Source organism: Oryx dammah, unplaced genomic scaffold, assembly GCF_014754425.2.
Source record: "Oryx dammah isolate SB20612 unplaced genomic scaffold, SCBI_Odam_1.1 HiC_scaffold_14, whole genome shotgun sequence".
Taxonomy (NCBI): domain Eukaryota; kingdom Metazoa; phylum Chordata; class Mammalia; order Artiodactyla; family Bovidae; genus Oryx; species Oryx dammah.
The window spans coordinates 33,747,378-33,756,954 of NW_024070198.1; positions in this window are offsets into that span (position 1 = coordinate 33,747,378).

The following is a 9,577-nucleotide window of genomic DNA, read 5'->3' on the forward strand; positions in this document are numbered from 1 at the left end:
CCTGGCGTGCTGCGATTCATGGGGTTGCAAAGAGTCAGACACGACCGAGTGACTGAACTGAACTGAACTGAGTGGCAACCCACTCCAGTGTTCTTGCCTGGAGAATCCCAGGGACGGGGGAGCCTGGTGGGCTGCCATCTATGGGGTTGCACAGAGTCAGACACGACTGAAGTGACTTAGCAGCAGCAGCATTCCTATAGTTTTGCTTTTTCTAGAATATCATGTAAATCTAATCATGTATCTGTGGCTTTTTGATTCTGGCTTCTCTTCCACTCAGCTAATGACTTTGCACTTCACCCATGTTACTGTAAGAGCTCATTCCTTTTTATTGTCGAGTACTATTTCATGGTATGGAAGAACTACAGTTTATCTGTTCCCCAGTTAAAGAACATTTGGGATGTTTCCAGCTTTAGGCGGATTGAATCACGGCAGTATAAACATTCATGGACAGGTTTCATGGGAGCCAAGGTTCTGGTTATACTTGGATGAAGACCTAGGAGATGGACTGCGCTGTCATATGACCGGTGTATGTTTAACTTTCAAGAAACTGTCAAATTGTTTTCCAGAGCAGTTGTATCATTCTGTATCCCCACCAGCAGCGTGTGAGAGTCCAGTTGTCCTGCATTCTTGCCAGCACTTGGTGAGAATTTTTATGTTGCCTGGATTCCAGTACTTTAGCAGATAGGTGATGTGCAAATTTTTTTTTCCCACCTGAGGCTTGTTGTTTCATTCTCTTTCTCCAGAGGATCTTCCTGACCCAGGGATCAAACCCAAGTCTCTTGCATCTCCTGCACTGGCAGGTGGGTTTTTACCACTTGTGCCACCTAGGAAGCCCTTTTGAAGAGCCTAAGTTCTTAATTTTAATGAAGACCAACTTATCACTTTTAAAATCTTATGAATCATGCTTTTGGTATCATATCGAAGAAGGCTTTGCCTAACTCAAAATCATGAACAATTTCGCTTGTTTTCTTCCAGGAAATGCATAGGTTTAGGTTTTACATTTATGTCTTTGGTCTATTTAACTTTTTTTATCTCATGAACTTTTTCATCTGCTTTAGGTCAATCTAATCTATGATATACTTGTCCATATTGCTTTCCACCCTCCAAGCTCCTTGAGGGATCGTGTTAAATAAACATCAATATTTGTGTGACCCTGGGAGTGAGGTCTCCTTAAATTGTGAGCCCTCGGCACCTCACCTGGCTCCTTCTAGTACCCACCCCTTATTTTATTCATGTTCATATTTTCCATAACACCAAGCATCATGTCTTTCACATTAGGTACTAAATAGATGTTACTGAAATTAAAAGGTGAGATAAAAGAATAATTTTAGCCTACTTATCCCAATGAGAATGAAGAATTAGCACAACAAGGAAAAAGCATTTCTTGACGATGTACTGTATAGCACCTACTGTGCGTTAGATGCTGGAATGCCGCCTGGTGGCCCACAACTCCCAGAGAGTTACTTCATCCTAAGCGGCCTTCTCACAGCAATGCTTATCATATCACCCAGTAAGCAGAAGTAGAGTATACAACTAACCAAAGTGCTCTGGTGGGATGTTTTCAAAGTCTGAAACACATCCAAGTAAAAAGTGTGCTCAGTCGTGCAGTCGTGTCCAACTCTTTGCGACCCCATGGACTGTAGCCTACCAGGCTCCTCTGTCCATGGAATTTTCTAGGCAAGAATACTGGAGTGGGTTGCCGTTTCCTTCTCCAGGGGATCTTCCAGACCCAGGGATCGAACAAGTGTCTCTTGCCTCTCCTTCATTGGCAGGTGGATTCTTTACCACTGCACCACCTAGGAAGCCAAAGTAAAATGCATGCTAGAGAAATAACACGTGAGCCCCTGGAATGGCAGAGATTCTAGCTGGAGTTCAGGTGGAGGTCAGATGTGAAAAGTTAAGGGTCAAACTTGCAGGGCTACTTCTCTCTCTCATTTTCCCTCTATTTCCCCCTCCCCCACATGCTAGAGTTTTCATGAAAAACCCACTTTGTGGCTCCCTGGGCAGGGAGAAGGTAAGCGGACTTTCTCCATTCAAGGCTTGCAAACTCGGAGACTGGGGGAAAAATTCAGTTTGTCTGGAAGGTGACTTCCTATCTCAGGCCATACAAAAATACCATGAACTGGGTTCTTTACAACAGAAATGTGTTTCTCACAGCCCTGGAGGCTGGCGGTCTGAGGTTGGGGTGCCAACAGGGGGTGTATGAGGGCCACACCCAGTTTGCAGACTTCTCCTTCTGTCCTCACAAGGCAGAAGGGGCTGAGGGGTCTTGCTGGAGCCTCTTTTATAAGGACATTAATCTCATGATGGCTCTGCCCTCATCACCTCATCACCCCTACAAAGCCCTCGCCTCCTGATCCCATCACTTTGGGCACTAGGATTTCAACACTGGAATTCGGGGATTCTGCAGACCAAGCACCAACCTGTTTTGGAACGTTTTACAGGGGGTCCCTCACCCCCCTGTCAGCAGCAACACGAGAGGCACCAAAAATTTTTGTTTTAGAATACTGTGCTGTTGTTGTTTATCTTTTCCAATTTTATAGGTTGAGAAATGCGGAGCATAAAGCTTAGTGATTTGAACTTAAGCACTTTCTAGGGGCAGGAAAAGACTCATTAAAATAAACTTTATGAACTTGGCATTCTGTACCATTTCAAAGTAACCAATTACAGAAAATGGAAATGAGATGTCAAGATTTCGATTTTAGTTTCAAAGCAAATGCAGTCCCTTCCTAGTGATTAATAATTAAAATAAACTTCATGGTTCTAGGGAACAGCCTAATTTGGGCAATATTTTTAAAAATTATAATTTGTAAACCACCAGCCCCAGAATCACATGAGAGTTTTGTTATTAATCTGCCTTCCTCCCTCCCTCCCTCTTTCTCTCTCACTCACACACACACACACACACACACACACACACAACTAGGTCCTCTATTAAACTTATCTGGTGGTGAGGGACCTGGAAGTTTGCATTTTTAATAAGCTCCTGGGATCTAGACATTTTCAATCAGGTTTTAAGCCATTAATGTATAGACTCTTTCCCCTCATGCTGATAATACCCAATACTAAATACTAGTTTAGTAACAATAATAATATTTTTCTAACCTTTTATTACAGTGTTAACATGAGCCTAAGCGATGGTTAGATACCATCAGCAACTCAATGGACATAAATATGAGCAAACTCCAGGAAACAGGGAAGGACAGGGAAGCCTGGTGTGCTGCAGTCCATGGGGTCACAAAGAGTAGAACAGGACTTAGCAACTGAACAACAACAAATGGGCCTGTGTTATCTCATGTGTAATTGTTGAGTGTATCTCATGCATAATCCTCTCAACAACTCCTGGGATAATCAGCATCTTCCCCCTTATTACAGGAATGCAGAAACTGAGGCAGGAGTAGCTTGTCCAGGTCATTCTGCTGGGTAGTGGCTCTGGATTGAAGGAGTGAGCACCCGGAGCTCCTGACAGTCACAGAGAGAGGTGAACTCACAGGCCCCTCTGCCCCTGCACACTGGCTGACGGACGTTTACATCAATATCCTCGCTGCTTCTAGCCTAGCCAAGGGCCAGGCTCTAAAGAGCAAAGTCCCTTGAGGGAGGAGGAGACGCCACCTGATTGGCCAGCTCTGTTCTGCCCAGGGACGCCCAAGGTGGGCTGTGCCTGCTTCAGGCCTTACCTCCTGAAAACATTATAATCAGGTTGGGCTATTGATGCCTGCCTGGCCAGCCAATTGATAGCCAGGCAAATGTTGAACATTTTTTCTAGAAAGAGAAAAATCCAATCCTTATCTGTCTCTCTGGTGTTGGAGAAGGAGGCCTTGTGTCTCCACACCTGGGCAGGGGCATCAGAGTGCCCTGAGGACCTAGGTCAGCATGATGGAGGTATCTCGTTTAGACCAATGCTTGCTCCATCTTGCTGAGGAGTTAAAGACTTTTTTTCATTGATAAAAATGCAATATTAACTTCCTGCTGCTACTGCTACTGCTGCTAAGTTGCTTCAGTCGTGTCCAGCTCTGTGCGACCCCATAGACGGCAGCCCACCAGGCTCCCCTGTCCATGGGATTCTCCAGGCAAGAATGCTGGAGTGGGTTGCCATTTCATTCTCCAATGCATGAAAATGAAAAGTGAAAGTGAAGTCACTCAGTCATGTCCGACTCTTCGCGACCCCATGGACTGCAACCCACCAGGCTCCTCCATCCATGGGATTTTCCAGGCAAGAGTACTGGAGTGGGGTGCCATTGCCTTTTCCGATTAACTTCCTAGAGCTGCCATAACAAATGAGCAGAAACTGGATGGCTCAAGATGACAGCAATTCATTCTCTCATCATTGCAGAATACAGAAGTTCAAAATCAAGGTAAAGGCACAGCCATGATCCTGCTCGAGGTGCCAGATGAGGATACTTCTCTGCCTCTTTCAGATGGGTAACTCCTGAGCTTATGGTGGTGGCTGTTTAGTCGCTCAGTCATGTCTGACTCTTTGGTGACCCCAAGGACTATAGCCCTCCAGGCTCCTCTGTCCATGGAACTCTCCAGGCAAGAATACTGGAGTGGGCTGCCATGACCTTCTTCAGGGGATCTTCCCAACCCAGGGATTGAACCTGTATCTCCTGCACTGCAGGTGGATTCTTTACTACTGAGTCACCAGGGAAGCCCAACACAACTCTAATCTTTGTCTTTGCCTTCATATGGCCTTTGTCTCAGTGTGTCTCTCTGTCTTCTCCTTTTGAGTGTCTTATAACAGCATATACGATGAGATTTAGGGCCCACCTGAATCTAGGGTGCTCTTACTCCCAGATCCCTGTCTGAATCACATCTTCAAAGACCCTAATTCCAAATAAGGGAATATTCTAAGGTTCTGGATGGACCTATCTTTAGAAGGACAGTTTTTCAACTCACTGTAGATACTTTACATATAAGGATTCAAAAATAAAAAACAACCACACTTATGTAAAAGAAAAGTTTGCAGACATAACTCTTGGTTTCCCTGTTCTTATTCTCTCTCCAGCCAGGCCTAAAGATAGTTCCCAAATTTCCCTGGAGCAACTATCTCCACAGAAAACTCAAGACTAGCATTTTTTACATGTACCCTACCAGCAAACAATACAGTTTTGCCAAGAAAATGCACTGGTCATAGCAAACACCCTCTTCCAACAACACAAGAGAAGACTCTACACATGGACATCACCAGATGGTCAACACTGAAATCACATTGATTATATTCTTTGCAGCCAAAGATGGACAAGCTCTATACAGTCAGCAAAAACAAGACCAGGAGCTGACTGTGGCTCAGATCATGAACTCCTTATTACCAAATTCAGACTCAAATTGAAGAAAGTAGGGAAAACCGCTAGACCATTCAGGTATGACCGCAATCAAATCCCTTATGATTATACAGTGGAAGTGAGAAATAGATTTAAGGGCCTAGATCTGATAGATAGAGTGCCTGATGAACTATGGAATGAGGTTCATGACATTGTACAGGAGACAGGGATCAAGACCAGCACCATGGAAAAGAAATGCAAAGAAGCAAAATGGCTGTCTGGGGAGGCCTTACAAATACCTGTGAAAAGGAGAGAGTTGAAAAGCAAAGGAGAAAAGGAAAGATATAAGCATCTGAATGCAGAGTTCCAGAGAACAGCAAGAAGAGATAAGAAAGCCTTCTTCAGCAATCAATGCAAAGAAATCAAGGAAAACAACAGAATGGGAAAGACTAGAGATCTCTTCAAGAAAATTAGAGATACCAAGGGAACATTTCATGCAAAGATGGGATCGACAAAGGACAGAAATGGTATGCACCTAACAGAAGCAGAAGATATTAAGAAGAGATGGCAAGAATACACAGAAAAACTGTACAAAAAAGATCTTCATGACCTGGATAATCACGATGGTATGATCACTCATCTAGAGCCAGACATCCTGGAATGTGAAGTCAAGTGGGCCTTAGAAAGCATCACTATGAACAAAGCTAGTGGAGGTGATGGAATTCCAGTTGAGCCATTTCAAATCCTGAAAGATAATGCTGTGAAAGTGCTGGACGCAATATGCCAGCAAATTTGGAAAACTCAGCAGTGGCCACAGGACTGGAAAAGGTCAGTTTTCATTCCAATTCCAAAGAAAGGCAATGCCAAAGAATGCTCAAACTACCTCACAATTGCACTCATCTCACATGCTAGTAAAGTTATGCTCAAAATTCTCCAAGCCAGGCTTCAGCAATATGTGAACTGTGAACTTCCTGATGTTCAAGCTGGTTTTAGAAAAGGCAGAGGAACCAGAGATCAAATTGCTAACATCTGCTGGATTATCAAAAAAGCAAGAGAGTTCCAGAAAAAACATCTATTTCTGCTTTATTGACTATGCCAAAGCCTTTGACTGTGTGGATCACCATAAACTATGGAAAATTCTGAGAGAGATGGGAATACCAGACCACCTGACTTGCCTCTTGCGAAATCTGTATGCAGGTCAGGAAGCAACAGTTAGAACTGGACATGGAACAACAGACTGGTTCCAAATAGGAAAAGGAGTACGTCAAGGCTGTATATTATCACCCTGCTTATTTAACGTCTATGCAGAGTACATCATGAGAAACGCTGGACTGGAAGAAACACAAGCTGGAATCAAGATTGCCGGGAGAAATATGAATAACCTCAGATATGCAGATAACACCAGCCTTATGGCAGAAAGTGAAGAGGAGCTAAAAAGCCTCTTGATGAAAGTGAAAGAGGAGAGTGAAAAAGTTGGCTTAAAGCTCAACATTTAGAAAACGAAGATCATGGCATCCAGTCCCACCACTTCATGGGAAATAGATGGGGAAACAGTGGAAACAGTGTCAGACTTTATTTTTTTGGGCTCCAAAATCACTGCAGATGGTGATTGCAGCCATGAAATTAAAAGATGCTTACTCCTTGGAAGAAAAGTTATGACCAACCTAGATAGCATATTCAAAAGCAGAGACATTACTTTGCCGACTAAGGTCCGTTTAGTCAAGGCTATGGTTTTCCCAGTGGTCATGTATGGATGTGAGAGTTGGACTGTGAAGAAGGCTGAGTGCCGAAGAATTGATGCTTTTGAACTGTGGTGTTGGAGAAGACTCTTGAGAGTCCCTTGGACTGCAAGAAGATCCAACCAGTCCATTCTGAAGGAGATCAGCCCTGGGATTTCTTTGGAAGGAATGATGCTAAAGCTGAAACTCCAGTACTTTGGCCACCTCATGCGAAGAGTTGACTCATTGGAAAAGACTCTGATGCTGGGAGGGATTGGGGGCAGGAGGAGAAGGGGACGACCGAGGATGAGATGGCTGGATGGCATCACTGACTCCATGGACATGAGTCTGAGTGAACTCTGGGAGTTGGTGATGGACAGGCAGGCCTGGCGTGCTGCGATTCATGGGGTCACAAAGAGTCGGACACGACTGAGCAACTGAACTGAACTGAACCAGCAAACAATGCAGGAGATCTGGGTTCAATCCTTAGGTGGGGAAGATCCCCTGGAGAAGGAAATGGCAACTCACCCCAGTATTCTTGCCTGGAGAATTCCATGGATAGAGGAGCCTGGTGGGCTATAGTCCCTGAGGTCTCAAGAGTCAGACATGACTTCGTGACTAAACCACCACCACCAGCAAACAATAGATTGAAAGAACAGTGAGCACACTAGGGAAAAAATAAGCTGTTTTTGGTAGAATAATGGGATTTTGAGGGCATGCTTTCAACCTTCAGGGGTTTCTCACATGGAGAAAAGGAGGAGAGATGCCAGTGGGTTGTTTTTCCTTTAAGAGACTGGGCACCTGACCCATTCTCGCTCATCTCACGCTTCTTTCTTTAAAGAGAGATGATCTCCTTCATCTCCTTGCAAAGGAGCTGACATTTGGACAGATTCTGATTCCGAGAGCTGGACGCCCTGCTGTGTGAAGGACAGGGCCAGTGATTTCTAAGGAGTCCTCTGGCGATCACAGGCCTCTTCACGAGGGCAGACTTCCCAGGCCTTGGTCTTTCTGGGTGACACCAGGGTGACAGTGAGTGACAAGGTCTGCAGATGGATGTCTGATGAGTCACAGGCCAGTTCCACTCTAATCCTGAGGCCGCGCAGTGTGGGCCAGGGCTCCCCAAGCTTGGTTGATCATCAGAATCGCCTGGAAGCATTTTTTTTTTAATTCTTTATTTATTTTGACTGCACTGGGTCTTAGTTGAGGCAGGAGGGATGGAGCTCCCTGACCAAAGATGGAACCCCTGCACTGGGAGCACGGAGTCTTAACCACTGCACCACCAGGGAAGTCCCACACCTGGGACCTTTGACATTTTGCTTTAGGTGACAGCTTTCTCCCAGCTCCCTCCCCAGAACTACAGAATCAGAATCTCCTTGTGGACTGAAGCATGAGCTTTTCTGTTAGCCCTGGGGCCACACCTTGACTCTCCCCCAGTTCTCTGTGTGAGTTTGGACAAGTCAGCCATGTTCCAACGTGTGTACCGAGGGCAGTGGCAGCTCCCCCAGAGGCAATGCCTGTAAAAGTGCCACTTTTACAGTGGAAGCCACTTGACTCAAATAATCATTAATAAGGGACTTTCCTGGTTGTCCAGTGGCTAAGACTCCACACTCCCAATGCAGGGGATCTGGTTTCAATCCCTGGTCAGACAACTAGATCCCACATGCCGCAAGTAAGAGTTCACGGGCTGCAACTAAAGATTCTTCGTGCCACAACCAAGGAAGAGCCGGTGCAGCCAAATAAATAAAAATAAAATAAAATTCAAAAAAATTTTAAATGATAAATAAATACTAGCAATTTAATCTGAGTTGTCTGAAACGCCTTTTTTTTATGTGGAGGAAGAAGTATTTGTTCTGTTTATTAAAAAAAAGAAAAAGAAACACAGGGTAATCCAGCCGGCTTGACTCCTATCTGATGGGAATGTAACTGCTTACAACATTTCCTAACTTTTCATTATGAAGCATATGTTTGGGGACAATAGCAGGAATTAAAGAACCTACATTTTCTGTGCCAGCATGTGCCCAGTTGAGAGCAAAAGGTTGTTATTCCTGGCCAGACTCCACCTTGCAGAGAAAGGTTGGGATTGGTCTGTGCAAAGATGGTCCTTTTGCAAACCTTAGAAGCCATGTGGGCTTCCCAGTGGTGCTAGTGGTAAAGAACTCGCCTGCCAATGCAGGAGACCTAAGAGACAGGAGTTTGATCCCTGGGTTGGAAAGATCCCCTGGAGTAGGAAATGGCAATCCACTCTAGTATTCCTGCCTGGAGAATCCTATGGACAGAGGAGCCCGGTAGGCTACAGTCCACAGGCTAGCAAAGAGTCAGACACAACTGAAGTGACTTAGCAGGCACACACAGAAGCCATGTGCTAATGAGGAGACCCCAGAGAGCCTTGACAGCCTTAGGAGGAATATGCCTGTTTGACTTGATGGGAAGGCCTAGAGTCCCACCCACTTTTTAGTGCCTCTCGCAGTCAGGGGTTTACCTTTCACAGATGAAATCATCTACACAAAGTACTGAGTCCAAAGGCTCTTAAAGAACATCAGCTACTGCCATCAGACCATCACCGTTCATCTTCTTCTTAGACCATCTGGACTCACATAC